Below are 25076 nucleotides of genomic sequence, written 5' to 3'. Positions count from 1 at the left end.
GCTTGCAAATTTGGCTCCTGGTAAGAGCCCTCTCCCTGGCTTGCAGTATGTCCTAACTCCTTGTGTCCTCACATAGAGTTCTGGTCTCTTCCTCTCCTTATACTAATTATACTTACAATTCTTCTACTTCTTAAATGTTTCTTTATCTTGAGAGACAGAGAGAGAGTGAGCGAGAGCAAACAGGGGAGGGGCAGAGAGAGAGGGAAAGAGAACCCCAAGCAGGCTCCGCACTGTCAGCTCAGAAACTGATGTGAGGCTAGATCTCAGAAACCATGAGATCATGACTTCAGCCTGAAATCAAGAGTCTGACGCTTAACCAACTGGGCCACCCAGGTGCACCAATAATTCTTATACTTCTGATGCTAATCCCATTATGAAGGTTCCTTCCACTCTCATGGCCTCATCTAAACTTTACCTCCCCAAACCTCCATCTTCTAATACCTTCACATTAGAAGTTGGGGTTGCAACAACTGAATTTGGGGGAAAACAGTCCATAGCACATACTTTGCAATTGTATCTAATTTGAAGTCAACACAGAACCTTAAACATATTTCTGAAGTATCATCTCATTACAAAAAGTGTCACTCTGCATCATTTTCTTGAATATTTTAGAATGTCCACATAAACTAGTGTGCATCAGACTCACGTAGGGGAGCATGTGTAACATAAAAATAAGATCCAGCCCAAACATGCAAGTGTAAGATATAAATTAATGAAACAATTACCCTTTTTTATAGATGAAAACTGTTAGCAGGAAAAAAAAAAAACAAAAAAACAATCTCTTCCTGTATTGATAATCTAAGGAGGATACTGGAAAGCTAAAACAAAAAAACTCCTTAAATCCAACTCCTTTGCAAATTCATAAGTAATTCTTGATTATTATAGTCCCCTGATCTCTTGTGGAAATGTAATGCAATCTTCCATTCATATTCATTAAATATTAATGGCCCACTATAATCATACATTTGTTTATAAAAATCAGGAGTACATAATTTTGGAACAGGATTCATCATCAGGATGAGATGAGGCTCTTAGAAAAGTAATGACAAATATCCATGAAGGGATTTTTGTAACATTTCTGCTTTACGTGTTCTTATACTATCTCATGTTGTTTGTTGCCACAATTCAGAAACACCAAAGAGCAAGGTAGGATTTAAAAAAGGACAATAAAAATAATGAACTATAAAACAGATTTACAAACGAATAAAGAAAAAATCAGAACTATTACACTTCAAAAGACTGAGGCTGAAAACCTGAAATAACTGTAAACAAAGAAGAGACATGGACGAGGTGAGCATGAGTATTTACTGAATCCTAGATGCCTAGAACATAAATTTAGGAAACAATATATTCTTTGAAAATATACTACTGTTTCTGAGATGAAGCAAGCAGCATCCCCACCATAAGCAAAATAGTTTCAAGAAACATTCAGGTGAATTTATATGTTCTAGATAAGCATCAAATTTTGAAGGAGAATCAAAAGGTGTTTAGGTTCATCCCTATTCTATAGCACTTGAAATCATGCCAAATACTTATGTGGCCTCAGAGGCAACACTTTCAAAGTAAAAACAACAACAAAAAAACATCATGAATAAATTACTTATATGTCTTACACTGAAAATAATTTAGAACATCTGTAATATTTTAGGTGATCTATTTCATATATCAGATATATAAAATGCATACAGATAGATATAGACATGGATATGGATATGGATATGAGTATATATCTATTTCAGAAAACCACTGTCAAATTTCATTAGCTGAAGTAGTTATTATTCCTTATTAGATGAAGAGTACAGATGGAGCATGGTCACAGAAGCCAAAATACTTGTTATCTATGTTAGTTGTTCTTTGTTTTTTCAGAAAGACTGGACTTGTGTCACTGAAAAGTATTTAATTCTCTATCAGACCCTGTGGTCATGCATCAAAGCACAATGTGGTCCATTAATCCTGGGTAGAGTAAAATTATGGAGTATTTTGTGATGGCACAAACATGTCTAGATGCCTTACTGGTATTTATAGCTTCTCTCAAGTGTGTGGGAGACTGGAGAGGGTCAGTCCTTATTATTTAAACCTGGATCATTGGCAGCATTCCTCTCATTCATCTTCTGGGAAAATCCTGTGTGTCACAGTTAGAAGAAATGATAATGTACTCAAATATCTTTCTGTAGCTTATCCTAAGACATGAGAATTCTAAATGGCATTTGGATTTGGCTCAATCCCAGACATTTTATTCCACATTGATTTTCCCTTTCCTGCAGCTTTTTTTCATTTCAAAATCTGCACCAAAAAAAAAAAAAAAAAAAAACCAACCCTCAAGATCAAACCCTGAAATCAATGCCAATGTCCCTGGACTTTCTTTTTTGACTCAGGTTCTTGAGCACTTCTTTTTCAAAACATCTACTGATTATAATTTTTATGCTTTATTTTAAGACCATTTTCTCATTTTAACTCCTTTGAATCTCTGTGATTTTATAAATAGTGCCCTTATTATGGTCTGCTTCTGGCTTTCCTCACAGAATTTGCCGAGAGTCCCAGAGTAGAACAGACTATTTTTGTGTTCTCTTGAGGAGGCCTGTTCCCTGGCCCTCCCTTATTGTGAGTTTGTTCCAGGCTGTCGGCTGTCTGATGTTTTGATGTCTCTCTCCATTAACTAACTCTTGCCTTTGAGCTTCAGTTTCTTGTTTACTGCCTTCCTTGTTACAGCTCTTGGCTTACTGCTTCAGTCTGTGTGTCAATACAATCCTTGGCAGCTTCCTGTGTCATTTCTTGCCTCTCCTTCTCCACAGATTGCTTTTCACCAATTTGATTTTCCAAAGATAGCCTGTCAACAGTTCAAAGTGTGGATTCTGTCTGTGGTCTCTTAGACTGTGTTCATTTTAATTATTAGTATGAGGCAGCAAGGCTGACACATAAAAGTAAGTGACACCTATACTGTGTCACTGAAAAGGCACAAGGATTAAGTCCTGTCCAGGGTGCCTAAAATCCCAGATGACAGATTCATTTCTCCAATCTCCAAAACTTTAATATTCTCAGGAGAACTTTAGCAAATTTCAAATACTCTTTTCTGTCTACCCTTAGGATTTTCTATATAAACTACTATGGCGCTTACCATATTATATATTCTATCTTATACTGTATTATATATCGTAACTAATTTTGCTTCTGTGCCCCCAATAAGACTGTAAGCCATCTGCATAGGAACAGTATTCCAATCCTCAGTATTTCGGGTAGCACATGGTGACAGGTCTAACTACACAATTGTGGAGCTGATAAACATGAAATATAGGTGGAAAGGTGAGAAAATTCCAATGTATTTACTTTTTTTTTTTTTCTTTTCGTAAACTTTATACTCAACGTGAAGCTCGAACTCACAACCAGCATATGAAGAGTCACATGCTCTACTGACTGAGCCAGCCAGGTGTCCCTAAAGGCTCTATGCATTTATTTTAACTGCAGTGCTAATAAGTACCAGTTAGAGAACTGAGTCAGTGGCTACAACAGAAAATCTAAATAACAATGGCTGATGCAGCATGGTGGATTTTTCTCATGCAATGAGAATTCTATAGGAAGAACATTACTGGTATAGTTTTGGAAGTTCAAGGATGCCATGTCTAAAAATATCAATAATACTCCTGGTCTTAAGGTTACAAGGTGGCTGCTCCACTTCCTGTCATCATGTGTATCTTTCGTGAATGAGAAAGAAAGAATGGGCCAGAAGGGGGACAAAGCAACATCTGTATCAAGAAAGCAAAACCTTTCCAGATTATATCATCAGATTTTTGGTTATATTTCACTAGACAGAATTACAGGAGATTGTTCCTCAAAACACCAAAAAGGATGAGAAGAGGGGGGGCTTGTATTTTTTTTTCTTCTTTTTTGCCTTTGTTTGCCTGCAATACTGGAACTCCGTAAGTAAGAGAGAGAGGAGAAAAAATATTGAGTAAGTCACAGGAAACCTCTGTCAGAGGGGTATTGATGAGTATATGGGTGCCAGGAGGGAGTCAATGTAAATAAAAGAGAGAGCACATGAAATCAACTGATGGCTGCTTCTCCATCCTGTCCAGTAATGGAGGACAGGAGTCAAGCATTTTGATTTAGAAGCTTTAAAGCCCTACTGAGGCATAAGTTTCAAGGGAATCCTAACATAATGTCTTTCTATTTTTCATTCAGCTCTTCATGGGCTTCATAAATAAAGTTTTCCTGGGGTACCTGGGTGCTCAGTTGGTTAAGCGTCCGACTTCAGCTCAGGTCATGATCTCACAGTCTGTGAGTTTGAGCCCCGCATCGGGCTCTGCACTGACAGCTCAGAGCCTGGAGCCTGCTTCAGATTCTGTGTCTCTCTCTCTCTCTGCCCCTTCCCCGCTCATGCTCTGTCTCTGTCTCAAAAATAAATAAAAACATTAAATAATAAATAAAGAAATAAATAAAGTTTTCCTGAGCACCTTCTATTTATCTGGCACTGTGATACATTGAGTAAAATTATGTAATAATTGTCTTCAGGCTGCCAACTTTAATTAAAATGAACTTTTCAATATCAGTAGCGAGCACAGGGTCATGCAGTGGTCCACTGAAGAGGCACTTAACTCAAAATGGATCTGTGCATGTGGAGTAGGAGTTTAGTCAGAGAAGAACTGCTACAGAAGGAGAAAGTGAAGCTCGCCAATTGACGTGCAGAAGGGACTGCTGGCATAGAGTATTAGTGCATAAAGGCCCAGGAAGGCAAGACAAGTAAAAAGTATTCTGGGATTTGCAATTATTTTTTTAGTGGTGCAAAGCACAGAATTCAAAGGGTGAGGACAATGGTAGTGAGAGAAATTAGAAGAGAGGTATGCAAGAAACGAGGGGTGTTTTTACACAATGAGACACTAAACCATTTTAAGCTGATACTAGTTTCATGCTTTAGGAAAGTTATCCTGATTCTACTGAAGACACTTTACTGGAAACAGATAATACTGGAAAGAGGGAATTCAGTTAAAGGACTATTCTAATTGTTCAAGTGAAAAATATGAAAGCCCATCTCAAAACAATGCCAGAAGAATTGGGAAAAAAAAAAAGGATACTGATTCTAAAGACATTAAACAAGTCAAAGTCAAAAACACATTCACCAAATGCTGTGTGTGCATGTGTTCATGGCAAGGGGTGGAGGGCAGGCAGGAAAAACAAGTATAGAGGTAGGGCAGAAATGAGGGTAGAAAAATAAGACAACTTCCATTTCTTCACTCATTCACTAATTCAATAATGATGACTGAGCCAATTTTCCTAAAGATAGCATATGTTTGGGCTAAGACATAATAATAATATAAACACCTGTTCATATTAATGTCTATACATCTGACACAAGCACAACTTGAGACCACCTCACCAAGAAAACAGTCATTCAGCCACTGAGAAACCTGACAATGTGCTCTTGAATCATGGATAAACAGCCTACTTTCTAAAGTAAATCTCAAAGGCTAAGGGAATAATATAAAACACCAGATATTATTAAACAAAACACAGTCTTGATCAATACCATGTTTCCATAGTGAGTTACTTAGGAGCCTTCAAAACAACTTATTACGGAAATGAGACTCTTATGCTTTGGCTTTCTCTCTCACTCTAACCTCCTTTTTTTTTTTTTCCTTCCCCTCCCCTATGGGTTTCTGTTAAGTTTCTCAGGATCCACATAAGAGTGAAAACATATGGTATCTGTCTTTCTCTGTATGGCTTATTTCACTAAGAGACTCTTAAAAACTGAGAACAAACTGAAGGTTGATGGGGGGTGGGAGGGAGGGGAGGGTAGGTGATGGGTATTGAAGAGGGCATCTTTTGGGATGAGCACTGAGTGTTGTATGGAAACTAATTTGACAATAAATTTCATATATTAAAAAATAATAAAAAAATAAAATTAAAAAAAAAGGAAATAAGAAACTTATTAAACTGGCCTCTGTAGCAATTAAAAATAAAATCTGTTATCTAAAATATCAGGTAAAAACTATTATACCATAAGGAAAATGATGCAGGCTTCACAAAGCCAATCCATACCTAAATAGAATAGCAAGGCACATAGGAATAGATTACAGTTCCAGGTCCAGAGAAAACCAACACAAGTGGTGCACTGGAAGCATGCAACAGTTTCTAAAATTAGCATTCTATTATCCTGCCTTTATATTATGCATTAAAGGTGCCTTAAGGTTCACTAACCCAATAGGCCTTGTCACTGCTGTTACCAGCTCAACCATGCTAATAACAGGGAATCTCTTAATGCATTCTCTGGTTTGAAAAAAAAAATGTATAGAAGAATGAATAATGCCCAAAGTAATTCTGGCTTCCAGACAAGAAGAGCATCCATATTAAAGAATCCATCTCTTGTTTTTCAAAAGATTTCTCTCCTCTGCGTTTATGCTTTGGGAGACTATTTGACCTTAAGGACAATGAAATCAACAAATTAGCAAAAATGAGTGTGATTAAAACAAATGCATAGCATAGTGGTTGTAAGCTCACTTTTAAGTCAAAAAGATCTGAATTAGAATTTCCTAGCCTCTCTAAGTTTCATTAATAATATAGACATAATAGCAACTAGTTCACAGGATTACTGTGAGAAATAAATGCTTACGAGGCACCCAGTCCCATATCTGGCATAAATAAGTCTTAAATAGATATCAACATAAAAGATGGATTAACGGCATCTTGGGAAGTAGTGATTTGCATTTCTCTTTTACAGGAGATGAGACTGAGGCTCTGAGAGGGTCAGTGACTTGTCCAAGGTCACGATGCTAGTAAATATCAGAACAAGGATTCAAGTACAGATCAACTGTGGTATACAGCAGATTGCTCTGATTTTTTTTATTCTACATTTTAGAAGATATCCTTTCAAAAAGCCAGGACTTAACATAAATACGGTGCTGAGGTTATGGCTTCAGAATTAAATCAAAGAGGGAAAAGGAACATACAGAATAAAATAAGAGCAAAAGCAGTCTCCTGCAAAAAGCTCGTACTACAGCCCTGGACATGATCAAGTTTAGAACACAGAACCTGTGAGAAATGGTTAAAACAATCAAGATAATTTAGTCTGGAGAAGAGACAATAGGAGAAAATATAACTGCAACTATCAAATTTACAGAAATGTAATTTAAAAGATTATACACACTTTCAGTTTGCAAGGATGGTTTAACTATTCCCAAAAGACTAAAAATTAAATGTAACAAAAAAATGAGTTTTTTGTGGTCAATTTTGAGTAAGAGTTTGTGCTGGTGGGAGTGATTTCAAGGGATAGATGAGAGCTCTATATATGATTCATGGATGAAATACTATGTTTATATTTGCAAGTTCTGTAGCTATTGGGGAGCTGTTGGATTTTAAGGGAATATTAAAACCTAGATTATCTTTCACATGATTTACATTTCAAAAACAAAATATATGTCTGAATTTTCATGTTTAAGTATTAAAATACCCATGAGTTTACCAAAAAGAAACTGCTCATAGCAATTTTCCACTTAACAAAGTTATTACCAGCAAAGAATTTGATTAGTATGTAAAAATTTATCTCACTATATAATTTCACACTTACTAAATGATATATTACTTGTCATTATCTTGAGATGAAGAAGTTTAGGGACTAGATATTTCCAAATTCTACTTTCAAACTGACCACTGACTCCAGATATAACCATAAATTAGGGCAAGAAAAAAATCAAATGCATATTTCTAGACAGTTACACACCATACTGACCAAATCAACCTAGCTAGTATAAAAAAAGGACCAGCACCATCTAATAGCGAACAGAGTTTTAAAAAATAATGTATAAATTTCTCATGAATCTATAATTACATAACCACACCAGGGGGCGCTCTTAACACTGAAATGACGGATGACATATTTTAAAACACATGGTGGTCTCAGTTGGCCAAAATGAGATTTTTTCTAGGCATGTAGTACTTGCAACAAGTGCTTATCTCTTGAAAATGTTTTCTGGCAACACACACATTTTTTTTTTTACATCCAAAATGTTTGTGTTGTTAAGACTATCAAGTTAGTCTACCAAGAAAAACATTTTCTGCTGATACGAAACATCTTATTTTGGAAACATTTGTCTAGTTAGATTGGCATCTGTCTCTTATTCTTTCTGTGGTTATGCAGGTTCTCAATAGTCAACAAACTGCTTAAGAGTTCATAAAAGTTTAAAAATGGTTTCACTGCCCACTTTATTTTTTACAAAATCCCCATCTAGTTTCCCCCTTCCCACCACAAAAAAAGAGGTCATCTAAAATTGACATACAGCGAAATTCTAATCTGGGCAGCATGGGACTTTTCCATATTTTCTCATTACCTGGTAAGAACGTTGAAGCCCAGACACTCTTCTCAGGAAGTTCAAGATTCAGACTCCTAAAAATACAATTAGAAAATCAGTGTGAGGCTTCAAGAAAATAGAAAAAGGCAAAAAGTAAGTTTGGGCTATGTTACCCAGAGAAAATCACCATTTACTACTCTATCAATAGTAAACATTTTTATACAAATGACATCTGATTAAATAAGCTTTAAGACACAACTTAAAGTTGAATCACAAAGTTTGTGAAAGAAAGAGGACATAGCTACCGGTCTTCCAATGTAGTAGAGAGAGTTGTAAACTTTTCTCAACCCATGTAGTTGAGATCACCCCCTTTTTTTACCAGCTGCCTCCCTGACTCATCATCTACCTGTGCCTAAACTGGAAGAGTTCTGGCCAAGGCTAACAGAGTATGAATGAAGAGAAGGTTGTTACCACAAATGCTGAGTTCAAGGAAACATGAATGGACCTATCTACTGTTTGCACCCTACATGAAATTCATCAGAATTCTAATATTTCAAATCCTATTGACAATACCAAATTTTTCATTCTAGAAAAAAAGTATGGATTTAAAGTAAAAATATACCTGGAGACAAAAGATAAATTTATTTATTACTTTGGATCAAAGTATATGTGAATGATGGGAAGTCCTACCTACCCAGAAGTAGATTTTAATATAATTTTTGAGTATATGGAGGGGATGGAAGAAAAAAAACAACACAGGACTGGGGTGTCTGGGTGACTCACTAGGTTAAGCATCTGACTTCAGCCCAGGTCATAATTTCACAAGTTCATGGGTTTGAGCCCCACACTGGGCTCTCTGCTGTCAGTACAGAGCCCACTTTGGATCCTCTGTCCACCCTCTCTCTGCCTGCCCCCTCTGGAAAACAAACAAACATTAAAAAAATTAAAAAAAAAAAAAAAAAAGGAACACAGGACGAAAAGAGATAAGACTATGAAGGAAAGAACCCTCCAGAAAGAAGTACGTTTGGAGTCGGGTGACCACTTTTACCTACGTTACTCCCTCTTGATCTTTGGAGTGAAAGAAACAATTACTGTTGACCAAGACAAAGGAAGCCTTGTTTGGTAAGAGGGAACATATGACACGAACCAATCTGGCATATGGTAAAGCCACATGATTTTCCATCAACAGCAAAGTTAAAAAGCAGTGGTATTTGGGGTTCCATGTGGTCCATCCTGTTAGAAGCGGGCCTTAGTTACTAGAAAATGAAGAGTTTATTCCCCACTAAACTGGAATGGTTGCCAGAGAGCCACCAAGTGACCTATAGTTTAAATAAGGTTCTAGTGCCACCTGAAGATAAGGATAATAGCCAAAAAATGACAAATTTGTAAAATAGTTTGATGAAACGGCTGGTGGGTATGAGAGAATGGAAACAGTTAAGGATGTCACAGAGCTTTTTTTATCTAAGCAAATGAAAGGATAGAGCTGCCATTTAGTGGGACCGGGAAACAATAAGAAAAGCAGTTACTAGAGGAAATAATTATTTTGACTTTGGATATGTAAATTTTTATATGTCTGTCAGACAGACTCATGAGGAGCAATATAAGGTAAGCAGTTAACCAAATCAGTGTAGAGTTTAGAGGAGACCAAGCTCTCAACTATAAACCAGGGTGTTTTTTTTTTTTCACTCACTGACAATATCTAAAGCCATGATATATAAAAGGAAGTGGGTGCAGACAGAGGGAAGAGAGGACAGAGACAGAGACTAGCCAGGAACGTGGTAGACTCAAGTGGCTCCATCATCCGTGCCTCTTGGTGGTCATGCCCTCGTATGATTTTCATTCCTTAGAATGTGGACAGGACCTCTAACTTGTTTCTAACTCGATGTATGTGACAGGGTGTATATGAATTATACTGTGTGATTACATTGTCACATTATGTAAGATTATAGCAGATTTTCCCTCTGCTAGCTTACTTTTATGAAGCAAACAGCCATGCTGAGGAACCACTTGGCAAAGAAACGAGTGTGGCCTATAAAAACTGAGGGAAGCCTCTAGCTGGCATCTTGTAAGGTCTCCAGCTTCCAGCCAACAAGAAAATGAAGCCCTCACTGTCGCAGTCTCAAGGAAGTAAATTCTGCCAACAATTTGAGTAAACTTGGAAATAAATCCTTCTCTAGTCAAGCATTCAGATGCTACCTCAAGCACCAGATGACACTTTGTAGTCTTGCAGAAGACCTAGTTAAGGTGTGCTCAGACTTCTCACCCAAAGAAACAGAGATAATGTGTGTGGTTTTAAACCACTAATTTTGTGGTGATTTCTTATACACCAAGAGCAAAGTAATGCAAGCCCTGAGTTACTACAACATTTAGAGGTGAGGAGATATGAAAGAGCCAGGGAAAAAAGGCCAAATAAAAGAGGCCAGTGAGGTAGGAGGAAAACCAACAGAAAAGCATTTCTTCAAGAGGCTTATCCCCAGCTTCCTCAGAGAAATCTGAGACAAAGAGCAATGGGACAGGTGAGTCTGCTGTCCTATTGGAGGCTCACAGGTAATCGCCATTGAAAGGGACACGAGAAGCCAGGTGCTTCTTGGCTCTAGCCTCTTTCTGAGGAGAAAATGGTAAAACGCACTACCAAATAAATGAAATGAAATTCAGTCTTAACAGGCTCCCCAGAAGACCCAATTAGTGCCAGGGTTGTGCTACTTCGCTGCTTGTAAGACTTTGAAAGTTGGTATTTCAAAACTGGCTAACACTTAATACCAATCAATGTCAGCTCATTTTAATTACTAAGTAGCTCACATAACCTATTTTTAAACTTTGCATTGTTATTAGACATGCTTAGATTGGCTTGTAATTTATTTTTTCAATCAATACAACCAAATCTAATGAGCATGTATTATGTGCAAGGCCCTGAATTAACAGCTATAGTCAGTGAAATGAGATGCCCTCCTGCTTTTGTACACGTATGGTTTGCACACTCCGACTAAGTATAGAGCACTGGCACACAGTGTGTAAGTTGCATGCACATTCCCACTACGTATAGAGCACTGACACATAGTGTAATTTGTATGCACACCCCTACTATGGATAGAGCACTGGCACACACTATAATTCACATGCACACTCCTACTACGTACAGAGCAGTGGCACACAATCAAAGGTTATGATGTGCCCTAATATGATTAGTATTCAGCTTTTATCTATATTTATCTATAGTTAGCATTCCATTTTCTATAATGCTTTGAAAGCAATTTCTCCTCTATTTATTAGTTCAGTGAAGATGTACTGAGCACTTACTAAAGTACACAAAGGGGCAAACTGGATTAACAAGTATTCACAATTCCTTCTGTAAGAAAGGTACTATCCAAAATGTGTTTCATTTATGTCCTCAATATTCTTTACTTGTGTATATGTGTATCTATCGACATTTACTCTGCCTAGCTTATAGTATATTTGTCTATATACACCTTGCCTATCTATATATACACTATATAGTATGTGTGTGTATATGCTATACATTTATAGTTTATTTGCCTATATACACCCTGTCTAACCTAGCAATACAACTCTGTCCCTTGCAACCATCCGTTTTTCCCCAGGTTTTGTTCTATCATCAAGCCCCAAAGATTAAATCATTATGGTCCAGTCTGTTCAATTTAGCAGTCTTTGTTATTCTCAATAATATACTTGGCACTCTGAGGCAAGGGGAAATGTAAGACTAGACCATGTCATGAAGGAGTTTTCAACCTGTTTTTTTAATGACAGCTTTCCTATTCTCCTTTTTTTCTGCCTATCCTCACTTGAAATGTAAGTTTCTCCTTAGGAGAGATCCCTATTAACTTTTTGCTAATAGACCTTTTAGCACATAGTATGTGATCAATAAGCATTACTTAGCTGATTAGCTACTTTCCAAAATGATTGAGGTGGCCTGCGTGAAAACAGAAATATATACTTAGACAAAAACATGTAAATACACTGTTGGATAAACATATACAAACTATAGCTAAATAAAAAGGGGCCGCAAAATGTTTAAACCATACTTTTCGCTCAATAATTTGTTTACTAATTTGGACACAATAACTATTTTAAAAAATATTCATGTATAACTATATTTAAAGATTAAATCTAGGTCTCTGCTTTCCCACAGCTATTACAAACAGAGAAATACAGATTTTTGTAACTTTATTTCCAACAAAAGAAAGTATTTCATTTTATTAAAAAACAAACAAACAAAATATTTTTCCTGGGTGGTAAATTCTAAGTATTTATTACAAGGATCATTAAGGAAAAAATCAGAGCACATATCTCCCTTAATGGTCTTAAGCAAGATGGAAAAATTGACTTGAAATTGTTAAAATTAAAGTGTTGCACTGAACAAGATATACGGCTCCATCCAGAATTTATACTGTGATTCTACTATCACTCTTTGTGTTACTGATGCATATATCAGTCGATAATTATTTTTTAGGACAATTTGGTAAGCATTTTGAAGACCAGAAAAAGTCTGCTAAATGAACATAAATTTCTTGTACTTTCCAAAATACACAATGTATCCACACTGTATTGATAACTCACATGAAAAACATACCTCAATATTAATATCTATTTCCCACTTCCCAAAGGGTAAGACTTTACTTCATTTTCATGTACAGTACCATATGAAGTTATGTGAACACAATTTTGGCCTGTAAAGCACTGCAAAATGTAAATCGATTACTAACACTATAAAGAAGTATAGTTATTTACCAGTGTTATACAAGTGAGAACAAATCGTTACTCTAGAAAGGCCTAATACATAGCCTGCCAATACTATAGCAAGCTGCTGAAGCCATTATCCCTGATGAATAAGGGATAATGTGTATCACGTGTCCACGCACCTACAGAATCAAAACTCACCAGAGCTAGGATAGGCATCTAATCCAAGGGCAGTGAATCCATTAGGTTGGCTTGTGATATTAGATGAGGGCTTGTCCAACTAGAAAAAAATTACTGGTGGCAAGCTATTTCTTTCTCTTTGAATCTGAACTAAGTAATGCCAAGAAAATTAAGGAGTGATAGAATTGAAGGTGATAAAGGACACAAGTTATTTGGGGATATATGTGCAGAGGACTATAATAGAGTTGCCATCAGAGGTGTTTTGGCCCATGATAGGATCCAAGATGGTAAGTGGTCTCTGAAGAGCACTGACTTTGCAGTTCAATACAAATCAAACTGTATTCAAATAAGAAAATTTTATCTTTTTCCCCAGCTTTACTGAGATATAATTAACATATAACACTGTGTAAGTTAAAGGTATATAAGTTGGTGATTTGATAGACATACGTACTGTGAAATTGTTACCAAGATAAGGCCAGTTAACACAACCATCACTTCACATAGTTAATAACATTTTGTGTGTGTGGAGAAATTTGGGGTGGGGAGAACACTTGAGATCTACTCTCCCAGCAATTTTCAAGCAAACAATACAGTATTGTTAACTACAGTCACCATGCTATGTTTTAGATCTGTCGAACTTACTCATCCTACACCTGGAAGTGTGTACCCTTTGACCACCATGACCCACCCCTCTCCCCCCATCCCACACCAGTAACAACCACCCACTCTATGTTTCTGTAAGTTCAGGTTTATTTTAGAATCCATATATAAGTGAGATCATACGGTACTTGTCTTTCTGTCTGACTTACTCAATTTAGCATATTGCCCTCAAGGTCCATCCATGTTGCTGAAATGGAAGGATTGCTTTCCTTTTTATGGGTAAATAGTATTTTATTTATTATACCATATATATATACACCATATATATTATACCACATACTATATATTATACCATATATATATTTTACCATATGGTATACCATATTATACCATATACTATATATATTATACCATACCATATACCATTATACCATATACCATATATTATACCATTATACCATATACCATATAGACATACACACACACCATATTTTCACTATCCATTTATCTATCAACAGACCCTTAAACTTGTTTCCGTATCTTGGCTTTCGTAAATAATGCTTCAACAAACATGGGAGTAAAGATATCTCTTCCTATGGAAATGACTACATTCCTTCAGAGTATATACCTAGAAGTGGGACTGCTGAATCACAAGGTAGTTCTATTTTTAATTTTTTGAGTAACCTCAATACTGTTTTCCACAGTGGTTACACCGACTTACATTCCCACCAACAGTGCACAAGGGTTCCCTTTTCTCCACACCCTCTTATGATACTCACTTTTATTGTGAAGAGAGGCTTTCAGGAACCTAATCCTGTATTTATCTTAGGAACAATGGTTTGGTATTCTCTAGCTCAGTGTTTGTGGTGACTTCATAGATCATAACTATTGTAAGTAACAAGAATAGACTGTATTTTTTTTTAGTATAGTTGCCACACAATGTTACATTAATTCAGGTACACAACATAGTGATTCAACAACCTATACCTTCTGCTATGCTCACCACAAGTGGAGCTACCATCTGTCACCATACCACAGTATTACAGCACCACCGACTGTATTCTCTATGGTGTGCCTTTTATTCCTGTGAATTATTTATTCCATAACTCGAAGTCTGTATCTCCTATTCCTCTTCACCCACTTTGACTATCCCCACATACCCTGAATCTACCTGAATATATATTAAAGTTTTATAATGTATATGATTGTCAAATCACTATACTGTACACCTGAAACTAATATATTATAATTATATGTCAACCAAACTTGAAAGAAAGAAAGAAAGAAAGAAAGAAAGAAAGAAAGAAAGAAAGAAAGAAAGAAAAGAAAAGAAAAGAAAAGAAAGCACTAGATTTCTGAGTACCAGAGGCTTTTGTTAATAGTTTACACGGTTCCAAGCATGATACAATGGGTGTTTTCTCAACCCATGTCTGATTTGCTTCACTCCTTTTCCATGGTTCTTTCATTGTCTCTAGTATCTTACAAAACTATGTGGTTATTTCTATACCTTTTGGGGTTTTTGACATGGCTTTTTGTTCTAAACTTTCTATTTTTTTTCTTTCAAACGTGTTTCATGATATTATTAAAATGATATATATCAGTTAAATGAAAAAAAAAACCCACAATGAGTTTATATTGATACCTTTGATTCCAATCCAATATCACAGGAGTCATTTTAGCCCTCCCCTCTTTCCTTATTTAAACCTCTTTCTGCAATAGTGAGAAAACCCAGGTCTCATTATCTAAAGTTTATTTATTTGTCCAATTCTAGTATATACATAAAAATTCTAGTGTGTATAATATGTATATAAAATATATGCCTTGCTATTCCAATCATGTTAGAAACACTTTTACTAATTAAATCACAGCATTTATATACATTTTTTTTTCTCTTTGGCTATACAATATCCAGTTAAGATTCTGTTTTCCACAATAATTTTGGTTATTTTCTTCCCTATTCTCTTCAATTGGTTATATTACTCTTTTGTAATATAGTTAGATTTATTTTTTAGTTTATATCCTATTTTGGCTTCTTCCTACTTTCTCATTTAATTTTATATTTGTTTATATTGGGGATATGTAAAATCTTACTATTATTCCAAGAGTCAGAATTGTACAAAAAGATATGCCAACAGAAGTGTCATTAATGGTGTATTTTAAATCAATTGACTCTAATTTACAAGTCATGAATTTAAATGTTTTCCACTTCAATTCTAGAACCTGTATTTGCTACATGCAGTTCTATATAACTACAGATTTTCACACAGGTAGAATGAGAAAATCTAAAAGCAAAAGAATCAAATATCTTTCTTGTAGACAGTTCAAGTGAACTCAGCTTCTTTAAAAGTATTTTAATCAGAACAAAATATTTTAACTCTATAAATTAAAGCAACAAGATATACTGAGTAGAGTGTAATTTTTAAGTTAGATTTACTAATTAACTTTTAGTGACTCTTAATCCTTTGAGATTGAACAAATACAGTACAATGTATATAAATACATGCACCAACATATATTAACATACTGTTTTTAGAGCTTTCACATTTATTTACCTTAGTTAACTGGCTACCTAACACACTGAGTTTTAAAAAAATGTTACAGAAGTTAGTAGAACCTCTAAAATAGAATTACTCAAGGTATTTCTCCTTACAGACTATATGAAAGGAACTCTTAGTATGAATCCCACAAAAGGTCAAGATAGCTGACAGACTTGAGAATATGAATAAGTAAATTCTACAGTTGCTCTATCCAAGACAGTAGCCACTAGCTATAAAGAGTTATTGAAACTGAAACAGAAATTAGTTAAAATATAATAACTGCATTTGACAGGTCAGACACTTCTATCATTCCAGAATGTTCTATCGGACAGCACTGTTCTACTCTATAAGTTCCATGAGGCTACAGGTTAGTTTCCTGGGGCTGGCATATAATAGCCACTCAAAACATATTTGTGAAAGCAATGACTAAATGCAAAATATCAGGAACAAAATAAAGCAACAAGTAACAAGAGGTATTTATTACAGAAATTTTATAATATAAGACAATGAAATTAACTTGTATATCCTATAAAATGCAGTCATCAAAATAATAACATAGTTTTATAATGGAATATTATAAAGCCACTAAAAGGGGTATTTAGAAAAATTAATGACTTGTAAAGACAGTCATGTTCTATAGTTAAGCAAAATAAGCCACAGCAACATTTTAATGGGAAATAAATATGAAAAAATAAACACTATAAAGAGAGTGAAACCTAGTTATCAGATTATATTCTAACTTTCATTTTGTCAACTGATGTTTCCTAAAGTTTTTAAAACAATGTTTTTTAATTTGTCATAGGAAAAAATCAAGATTTTTCTTGTTTTGTAAAGCTTAAACATTTAACTTCAGCCTAGATCTAGGATTTATTCCCAAAGAAATTAACAAAATATACTGATCAAAAATAATTATATAAGTTTTACTTCATTATAAAGAAATAAAGATTTCTATATAAGAGTGTTCAATATTTACTCCTAATAAAACATGAAAAGAGAATAACAAAAATATATGACAATCATCACAGAAGAAAACATAATAAAAGCATTAAAACCTGCTTTTGAACAATATTAAAAATACAGCAAACTAGACAAGTATATTATGCTACTCTGATTTATGGGTTGAGTGAGAAAACTAAGCTAAAAACTATATAGATAATACGATCATAAGTTTATTGAACTTAAATAATGTAGAGGCAACAGAAAGGTGTTTAGGCAGTTAAACACATGGACCCAGAGGATAGACAAGTAACTGTTTTAAATGTATTTCTCTGGGTGTTGGGTAACAATTTTTTTCTTCATACTTTTTTTTATAGTTTTAAAATGCTCATCATGAAGTCTGGTTTTGTTTTATAATCATAAAAATAAAATGATATATATATACATCCAAGTTCTGAATTATCTGCTCCTCCAAGTTCCTACAGGTCAGTGAGGGATAAAAGCCAGGGAGAGGATATGACTACAGGACCAGGATGGGGTACGATTTCCTTCAAAAGCCCTTGACTAACATCACCTGTCTCAGCTGTACTTCACACACTCACCTCAGCTCAGCACTAGAGGACTGGATATTGACTTTTACTTCTCAGGACTACCTTATATGGGATTTTATTTGCCATGCTGTCCCTTTGTTTTATTCCTCAACTGCAAAGTCTGGTTTCCACTCCTTTAGTCTCCTCTCATAGTGCACTTCATCTAGCACTGGAAGGAGATTTACAAAAAAAAAAAAAAAAAAAGATATTAAATTGAATAAGATATTCTCTCTTGAATAGAAGATGCAGTTTTTCATCCCAGTAGTCTCTCTTTACATAGAAAGGGTAAAATTAATAGTTGAAGACTGAAACTACTTCTAGGGGAAAAGACATTTTTTGAGTAATTGAGAAAAAGCCTTGGGCAAAGCTATTATGACAATTTTTGTACCCATCCAAAGTCATCACAGCTGAAGTTTTTATTTTTATTATTTATTTTTATTCTTTAAAGAGGTGAGAATATTTGCAGTGGAAGAAAATCACAACTATAATGACTTCAAAATTTGATAGATAGGTGAAATGGTGACTAGGAATAAAAGTAGTTGGAACAATGGTGATATGGTTTGATACAACTAGTAACAAAGGTACAAATCTTTAAATGTAAAAGTTAAAGTTCGAGTGGTCGCAGGTAGAAAGACTGAAAATGTTGTCAATATTATACACACGGACATGACAAGTGAAGAACAGAATAGAGAGGATGAGCACACAATGACAAGAAAGGTGGCCTAGTGGTTCAGGGCACAGAAGCTGAAGCCTGACAACAACAGTCAAAATCCCATCTCAGCTATCATGAGCTGTCTAACCTTCAACAAGTTACTTAACCTTTCTTATACCTCAGATTTCCCTACTATAAAAGGAAGGCAGTAATAATACTTACCCCATACAGCCCTGAGGAGAATAAAATTATACCACATAGTAAGTTTAGTAAGTGCTAGCTGATTCGGACTCTGAGGTACTGAATAACTATTTCAGTGGAATCTGTTTTATTTGGCTTACAAACACCATAAAATGCTAATTTCTATTTAAAATTTAAAGACCAGTTTGAACTGAAGTCATGAATACTGGCCTCCAGTTGCAGTTCTTCTACCTGGAGGTGAACTGTGGCCTCACCATTTTCTTTTCTAAGTCCCAGTGGTGTCACGAGGAGGTGTACTGGGGTAAGCTTTACATTCTCTTGCTGCTTTGAAATTCCTATGATCTATATAGCTGGGAGAAAAAAAGTGTTTTAATACTGCTGCTTACAAAATATTTTCACAGTAGGAACTGAAATAGTGGAGCATTTCAACATATTTATGTAACAGCTAAATTAAACAAAGAGCGAGTACAATTTCCCAGTGGGAAAGCTACAGAAGTAAAAACTGATCAAAACAAAGAGTTTTCAGAATGTATGCAGTAGTAAAATTTCAGTGCACAGAAGAAAAGCCCTGAAAAACCAATGCTGGTGACAGCAGAGGAGTAAGAAACAATATGGTAAGCATTTTTTCTCTTTTCCTTCATAGACTCATAGAGAGGTGGAAGGAATACTGATAACAGATAAATTCCACTATCACAGTTGTATCTTTCAATATCACAATCTAATTTAACTAGTATGTATTATCTTGTAATTAATTTAGTTAGCTTATTAACTATTAAAAGCAGGTGGGGATTTTGAGGAATTTTTAAAAATCTTATGTCTGGCCTCTAAGAGCCTGTATGTATGTATGTATGTATGTATGTATGTATGTATGTGTGTGTATCTCACAGAATAAGCCTATATATAAGATATGCTATATATAATTTGGTGCATTAAAATATATGGTGTTTTTATGTACCATAGAATAAGATATATATACACAGTTAAAGATAAAAGGTAGAATGCATTCAAGTACACAAATAAATGACTTAACAGTGGGATCATAAATTCAAATGATTTTCAGGTCCAGGAAGGCCAAGTAAATAAGTACAATGGGCAAAGTAGATACAGAGCCAAACTGAAGTATGCTTTCTCAGAAAAGCTGCTCACCAAGTGCCTGTGGACTGCTGCCAATGGGAATGAATGGAGGCCCAGGGTTCCCAGGTCTTCTCATTTTTTAAACAGAAACAAGAATCTAGAGGTGAATGTAAAATCTCTCTCTCTCTCCCTGTGTGTGTGTGTGTGTGTGTGTGTTGCAAACCAATTTTAAAACATCGTATAAATCAAGCAGACACATCTCTGAGGCATATGCAGCCTGTGAGCCGCTAGTTTACAATCTTTAGTTTTATTAAGTGCTACAGAAAAAATATTTGTTGACACTTTATAATGCTTCAAATGTTTAACATGCTGTAACATTTTCTTCTCATAAAAACTTTAATTATTATACCAATTTTTACAATTTTATGGGAAAATTGAGGATCAGGTAATCTAAATAATGTCTACATAGTGACATATCCGTAAGTAGAAAATCTGGTTTCAAAACTAGATTTGTCCAACTCCAATGTCCCTTTCTGTTATAAAACTCTATCAAAAAAAAGGATGTGTGAAAAAGAGAACTTTATGTTAGACACGGGATGGTAGGTAAGACGTGAGCAACCAAGGGGGGGAGATACCAAATGGTTTTAGTTAGAGCCAATTTGTGAATTCTGAGGGGAAGGAATGAGCACGGTATTTTTAAAGAACAGCTTGGAAACTGGCCTGGTGACAGTAGATCTTTCATACTGGCAAAATCGGGGAAAGTGGATCATATATAAAACATAAATATTTAATTTAACATTTACCACAAAATAGAACATTAAAAGCTAATAAGCTGAAGATACTGCCTTTTTCTATTCATGGTTTTTTATTTATTTATTTATTTTTTTTTTAATTTTTGGGACAGAGAGAGACAGAGCATGAACGGGGGAGGGGCAGAGAGAGAGGGAGACACAGAATCGGAAACAGGCTCCAGGCTCCGAGCCATCAGCCCAGAGCCTGACGCGGGGCTCAAACTCACGGACCGCGAGATCGTGACCTGGCTGAAGTCGGACGCTTAACCGACTGCGCCACCCAGGCGCCCCTCTATTCATGTTTTAATGGTAATAGTACATTTCCTTAAACTTACTAGCTTTTTTTTTTTTTTTAATTTTTTTTTTCAACGTTTTTTATTTATTTTTGGGACAGAGAGAGACAGAGCATGAACGGGGGAGGGGCAGAGAGAGAGGGAGACACAGAATCTGAAACAGGCTCCAGGCTCCGAGCCGTCAGCCCAGAGCCTGACGCGGGGCTCGAACTCACGGACCGCGAGATCGTGACCTGGCTGAAGTCGGACGCTTAACCGACTGCGCCACCCAGGCGCCCCTAAACTTACTAGCTTTTAATGTACTATCAATGTCAAGCAGCAATCAACAACATCCTTTATTGTCTTTACTATTTTCCTAAGAGAAAAAGATTTTGAAAATCATGCTGACACATGTACATGAACAAAATTATCTGATGTACTGTCCTCCTAAATCAGACAACCAAAAGCAACCCCCAAATAAAGTTATTCCCATATTTGAAAAAAAATGTTATGTCCTTTCTAAATGAATTATTCATAAGTTACATTCTTTATGTTCACCTGAAGATACTCAGTTTCCCTTAAAATGTCTTACTCTGACATCCCAGGGAGCATGATCTCATCCTCAAAGGAGTTAAAAAGCTTCCTTGATCATTACAAAGAAAAAAGCTTCCTTGATCACTGCAAAGATCACTGCAAAGAATGTAATTTACATTCTTAAACAAATATTTGCTTAGTTTCAAACTCACAAGAAGACTTTGATTCCTTTAAAAATCTAAATTGCACTATCCCCATTAAAACAGTCTTCTCTTTAATAGGAAAATCAGAAATAATATAAAGTATGAGAAAGGAGGTTATTTATCTCATAATCAGCCTTGAAAAACAGACCAGTCGGGGCGCCTGGGTGGCGCAGTCGGTTAAACGTCCGACTTCAGCCAGGTCACGATCTCGCGGTCCGTGAGTTCGAGCCCCGCGTCAGGCTCTGGGCTGATGGCTCGGAGCCTGGAGCCTGTTTCAGATTCTGTGTCTCCCTCTCTCTCTGCCCCTCCCCCGTTCATGCTCTGTCTCTCTCTGTCCCAAAAATAAATAAAAAAGAAAAAAAAAAGAAAAAAAAAAAAAAGAAAAACACACCAGTGTTGCCAGAACCTCTGATGTTTATTTTCTTCAAAAGAAACTGGATTTTTTTAAATGTAAAGTATCTTAACTTTTTAAATTTATCTTTTAATTTACATCCAAATTAGTTAGCATATAGTGCAACAATGATTTCCAAAGTAGATTCCTTAATGCCCCTTACCCATTTAGCCCATTCCCCCTCCCATAACCCCTCCAGTAACCCTCTGTTTGTTCTCCATATTTAGGCCTCTTATATTTTGTCCCCCTCCCTGTTTTTATATTATTTTTGTTTCCCTTCCCTTATGTTCATCTGTTCTGTGCCTTAAAGTCCTCATATGAGTGAAGTCATATGATTTTTGTCTTTCTCTGACTAATTTTCCTTATCATAATACCCTCTAGTTCCACCAATGTAGCTGCAAATGGCAAGATTTCATTCTTTTTGATTGCTGAGTAATACTCCATTGTGTGTGTGTGTGTGTGTGTGTGTGTGTGTGTTGTGTGTGTACACACACACAAACACACACACACACACACACACACCCCACATCTTCTCTATCCATTCAGCCATCAATGGACATTTGGGCTCTTTCTATACTTTGGCTATTGTTGATAGTGCTGCTATAAACATGGGGGTGCATGTGCCCCTTTGAAACAGCATACCTGTATCCCTTGGATAAATACCTAGTAGTGCAATTGCTGGGTTGTAGGGTATTTCCATTTTTAATTTTTTGAGGAACCTCCATACTGTTTTCCAGAGTGGCTGCACCAGCTTGCATTCCCACCAACAATGCAAAAGAGATCCTCTTTCTCCGCATCGTCGCCAACATCTGCTGTTGCCCGAGTTGTTAATGTGAGCTATTCTGACAGGTGTGAGGTGGTATATCATTGTGGTTGTGATTTGTATTTCCCTGATGATGAGTGATGTTGAGCATTTTTTCATATGTTGGTTGGCCACCTGGTTGTCTTCTTTGGAGAAGTGTCTATTCATGTCTTTTGCCCATTTCTTCACTGGATTATTTGTTTTTTGGGTGTTGAGTTTGATAAGTTCTTTATAGTCTTTGGATACTAACCCATTATCTGATATGTCGTTTGCAAATCTTCTCCCATTCTGTTGGTTGCCTTTTAGTTTTGCTGATTGTTTCCTTCACTGTGCAGAAGCTTTTTATTTTGATGAGGTCCCAATAGTTCATTTTTGCTTTTATTTCTCTTGAGTCTGGAGACGTGTCTAGTAAGAAGTTGCTGTGGCTGAGGTCAAAGAGGTTTTTGCCTAATTTCTCATCTAGGATTTTGATAGCTTCCTGTCTTACATTTAGGTCTTTCATCCATTTTGAGTTTATTTTTGTGTATGGTGTAAGAAAGTGGTCCAGTTTCATTCTTCTGCATGTCTCTTTCCAGTTTCCCAACATCATTTGCTGAAGAGAATTTTTTAAACTTTGGCTGTTTAAAAAAATTTTTACATTTAAAAACTGCAGACCTCCCTCCTCCTTCCCCAGCTTGTAACCTCTAGATAAAGACTACAGTAGTGATATAATAGGATTAAAACACAAGGACCTACCCACAAAGACAAAATCTAGTGAAAGATATAGAGATGTTATTAGGCAGTTAAAATACTAAGATATTAAAACTGTAAAAGATGGTTTGAGAACAAGAAATTGGTGGGGTCACTTTCTCAGTCTTAAAGAACAGGGAAGGCCTTCCAAGACCATTAACCTGTACATCGAGACCTAAAGAAAATGTGGGAATTAGCCAGGGCTGGGGACTGAGTGGGAAAGAATGGTGGCAATGTTCAAACAGAAGAAATGGTTTATACAAATGTGAAGAGAAAAGATACTGCTAATTAAATTGGGGAAACATAAATGTCACTCATTGACTTTCTTTACTACACACTTTCCCCCAAATTTCCCAACAAAGTGAAAAAAACATTGTAGCATCACTTATATCTTAGTATACTAACTCAAGCAGTAAGTGAGTGAGTTTCAGGCCACTTTTCATTCATGAAACGATTCGCTCTGCATTAAATACAAGAGAAGGAGGAAGAAATATATAGAGATTATTCTAGTGGTTTAATATACTGCATTTCAAAGTTAAACCTGACCTAATTATTTGGTTTGGTATAGGCTCACACACTCCAGGGGAATACTTAATAATTTCTTGAGGGCAGGAGACTTTTTTCAACAATACAGCTTTACTTCCCCAGCTCAAGATTCTGATGGGTACCATATGCGAGTGTGAGTGACTCTGTGCGTGCGTGCGTGCATGTATGCATGTGTATATTTGTCTGGGTTCCAGGTGTTTTAAAGATTGTCAATGACAGCCCTAGCCTTCTGCAGATGATGGAGAAGTGTCTTATTCTTGAGGCATTTAAGGCTGGAAATAAAGGTAACTAGTCATAATAGTAACTAACATAAAACAGGGTTGACCACTTTCATAAAGCCATTTCAGGGACACCTGGGTGCCTCAGTCAGTTAAGCCTCCAACTTCTGATTTTTGGCTCAGATCATGATCTTATAGCTCATGAGTTTCAGCCCTGCATCGGGCTCTGCACTGACAGTGTGAACCTGCTTGGGTCTCTCTCTCTCTCTCTCCCTCTCTCTCTCTCTCTTTCTCTCTCTCCTCTCAAAATAAATAAACTTTAAAAAATCCATTTCATAAACATTAGTGAATATTCCTTACCACAACCTTGAGAGATAAATGCTGCTTACCACTCAAAAAAGCTATGTGTGATTTTCCTCTATTTATTTATCCAGTAGCTGGCAGAACTAGAACCTCAAAGTCTGTTGACTTGAGATGGAAAAAATATCCTTTCAGAAATTGTGTGTGGTCCTTAACATTGGATAAGTCTGATGAAAAATGCATGGATAAATGAACAAGCCCTCACCCATGGGCTCCACAATAGGGCTGAGATTGTTCAAATCTCTGTCTCTCGTCAGAAGTATGGTCTCTTCCTGCTATCCATCTTAATACCCAGACCCCAGCCCTACCAAGCATCCTCCTTTCTCTTACTGCCATGGCCACTGGTACAACCTCTTTGATTTATACTCAACCTGACTCAACTGCTCCTTCTATGTCCTCTTTTTTGACTCAGGTTCCTACCAAAAGAGCACAGATTTAGGACTCTGGGCGAAGTTGGCACAGTAAAAGGAGCCTGACATCACCCTATCC

General features: G+C 36.1%; 1 protein-coding gene across 9 annotated transcripts in view; it reads right to left on the bottom strand.

Moving 5' to 3' along the window:
* Positions 1 to 25076, bottom strand: part of LOC131507636 (cytochrome c oxidase subunit 7B2, mitochondrial) — a 160990-nt gene that overhangs the window by 92151 nt on the left and 43763 nt on the right. For 5 of the 9 annotated variants that reach the window (XM_058722702.1, XM_058722693.1, XM_058722692.1 and 2 more), the window contains exon 2: positions 8316 to 8371. The gene's annotated coding sequence lies outside the window, so the exon portion shown is untranslated. Of the gene's footprint in view, positions 1 to 8315; positions 8372 to 17826; positions 17984 to 18921; positions 19018 to 25076 lie in introns of all 9 variants that reach the window. The other 4 variants (XM_058722694.1, XM_058722698.1, XM_058722695.1 and 1 more) reach the window with 2 other exon arrangements.

Source organism: Neofelis nebulosa, chromosome 3 (genome assembly GCF_028018385.1).
Source record: "Neofelis nebulosa isolate mNeoNeb1 chromosome 3, mNeoNeb1.pri, whole genome shotgun sequence".
In the NCBI taxonomy this organism is placed as follows: domain Eukaryota; kingdom Metazoa; phylum Chordata; class Mammalia; order Carnivora; family Felidae; genus Neofelis; species Neofelis nebulosa.
Note: the sequence above shows the minus strand (reverse complement) of the source record. Positions and strands in the feature narration are given on the sequence as shown.